The following is a 2692-nucleotide window of genomic DNA, read 5'->3' on the forward strand; positions in this document are numbered from 1 at the left end:
CCCCAAGGCAGTAATATATCGCCGACATTATACACTGTATACACAGCAGACATGCCGCAACCACGGCAATCGGCATATAGAGCATACGCAGCTGATGTCACACAGATAGTCAGGTACCCAGGAAAATCCAAACAAATGATGGCCATCAGAACAAGCAGAGAAATAGAGATAATAAACAACTATGAACGAAAATGGAAGATAAAAACCAATGTCCAAAAACTCAAAATAATTGACATAGCAAAAACAAACCCCTACCCCATTATTGCCAATAACCAACAAATACCATATGTTGCCAACGGAAAAATATTAGGACTCAAGATAACCAGAAACGGAATAATCCCCCACATCAATGAAAGAATAACAATTGCAAAATCACAACTTACAAAGCTCAGAAGATTCCGCCAATTTAACACCAACACGCAATTGCACCTATACAAAGCACTGATCAGACCACACTTAGAATACTCTCCGATACCTCTGAACACAATCGCAAGAACAAACAAACTTAAATTTCAAGCAGTGCAAAATATAGCCCTCAGAAGAGCGGCAAAACACCAACCACCATACACACAAACAGTACAAGACATACTCACAGAACACGGTATAGACCCACTCAACACTAGAATGTACACCCAAGCAAATGCAATATGGGAAAAAAATCCAACAAGAACAGAATCCCATAATATACCAACTAAATGAGGAAAACAACAACACATCGCACAGATGGTGGCCTAGAAGCATAAAAACTGATAACGAAGAACCAGAGCCTCTATATCAGTGGTTCCCAAACTGGGGGCCATGGCTCTGGCAACTCCAGCAGCGAAAGAGGACAATCCCGGCCCCCGCACCAAAAATAGGTACCACGCTGTGGGTGGACCACACTCGGGCGAGAGCGCGAAGACCGGAGCAGGACGGACGGGGCTTTGGACGGCTGCCCGTCCGTTCCTTACTACCGGCGAATAAGCCTCTTGACCCAAAAAGAGTGAAATTGAAGTGTCAAAAAACAACAACAAGCCGTCCGGCCAAACCCAAACCACAAACTTGGGCGATGTCTGTCAAACCCTTTCATTGAGACTCGACCTGTGATGGTTAGTCGCAAAAAGACCAAATGGCAAATACACAATTCTTAACGGGGGATCACTCGGCTCGTGGGTCGATGAAGACCGCAGCAAACCGCGTGTCGGTATGTGAATCGCAAGAATACCAGATACATCGACAAGTTGAACGCATATTGCGGCGGCGGCAGCCATATGAGCTTGTCGCCGCCACTCCTCTACGAGGGTCGGAAATATACATCCATCTGTTGCTGCGAGTTCGGTGCCTGCTGACTGTCTCCCCGACACGAGGATAACCCGAACCGAGCTTCCGCCTTGGGGTTTAATCGCCCGCGCCTTGCGCCAGGTGGGCCCTTAAAAACAAGCCTATCACTAGCAAGTCCATGGACTTGGCGCACCCACATTCAACCACAACAAAGCCGGGCACACACACATGTGTGTGTGTCCCGTCCCGACGACAGTTGTCGCCCTCGCAAATAACTGGAGGCGCTCTTTTGCCTGCTGTCCACAGAGACACGAATGGCCGTCGGCCGCTCATGGCTGATGCTGCACATGTTCTAAGAGGCACACGTCCTCCTCCTCTCTCGGAGAAGAAGCACTCCATCCCACGAAGAGGAAACGAAACCGGGTCGGATATCTTTTAAGTAAGCCCCGCCGGAATTTCGTCTATCACCTCGAAAAGAGTGCTTGGCATGCATTGCAGTGGAACCTAAATTGATGAGTGCGCCTGGGCCCGCAGTCTACCATGTAGTGGCGCAGGCAGAGAGATGACAATTGCTCTCCTCGGGGCGAGAATGTTTGGGTGACGCCGTGCTCCTCCTCACGCTCTCCTCCACCCTCTCCCACGGTCAGACGCGGTGTGGGAGTTCTATTTGAGAGTTCGCCACGAGTCCACGTCTATCTCATGACAGGCCTGGGAGGGAGGCAGGGGGAGTTCTCTCTAAACGCGTTAAAGACGGTGTTGCGCCTCATAACGGCGCTCGCCGGGATAGAGCACTAGTTCTGCAGCCGGAAAGGCCGCTCACGCCAATTAATACTGCGACTCTCGCTCTCTTTCTCCGGATAAACAAGTGCCACTGCTGTGGCATGCAGGAACGGGGAAAGAGGTCAAAGTTTAAGCGGCAAAGGTGCGGCCGAGTAAGGGCGGAACATGAGCGTATATGCATTAAAACTGTGTATATGACTCTGCGAGAGATGTTCTGCTGGAACACTTTTCCTATTGGCTATTTACCACTATTGATTTTGCTGAGAGGGCCGAGCACCTAAGCTGCTCGTTGAGAATGAGAAGGAACGGAGTCAGGGGTGGGAGTGCCGGCGCCATGGCCGCTGGTACCCCGCGACAAGCCCCTCAAACCTTCCTCTCTCTGTCAGAAGAAGAAGAAGAAGAAGAAGAATAAGAAGGAACGGAGTCAGGGGTGGGAGTGCCGGCGCCATGTCCGCTGGTACCCCCGAGACAAGCCTCTCAAACCTTCCTTTATCTCTCTCTCTCTCTCTCTCTCTCTCTGTCTTAAGAAGCAGAAGAATAAGAAGGAACGGAGTCAGGGGTGGGAGTGCCGGCGCCATGACCGCTGGTACCCCCGAGACAAGCCCCTCAAACCTTCCTCTCTCTCTGTCTTAAGAATAAGAAGGAACGGAGT

General features: G+C 50.5%; 1 non-coding gene across 1 annotated transcript; it reads left to right on the forward strand.

Moving 5' to 3' along the window:
• The first annotated feature begins 1121 nt into the window (after nucleotides 1–1121).
• Nucleotides 1122–1285, forward strand: LOC121862740. The gene has a single exon (XR_006088275.1). It is a non-coding gene; the product is annotated as a 5.8S ribosomal RNA (ribosomal RNA).
• Nucleotides 1286–2692: the final 1407 nt, after the last annotated feature.

The sequence above is a fragment of the Homarus americanus genome, unplaced genomic scaffold, assembly GCF_018991925.1.
Source record: "Homarus americanus isolate GMGI-L3 unplaced genomic scaffold, GMGI_Hamer_2.0 scaffold47779, whole genome shotgun sequence".
In the NCBI taxonomy this organism is placed as follows: domain Eukaryota; kingdom Metazoa; phylum Arthropoda; class Malacostraca; order Decapoda; family Nephropidae; genus Homarus; species Homarus americanus.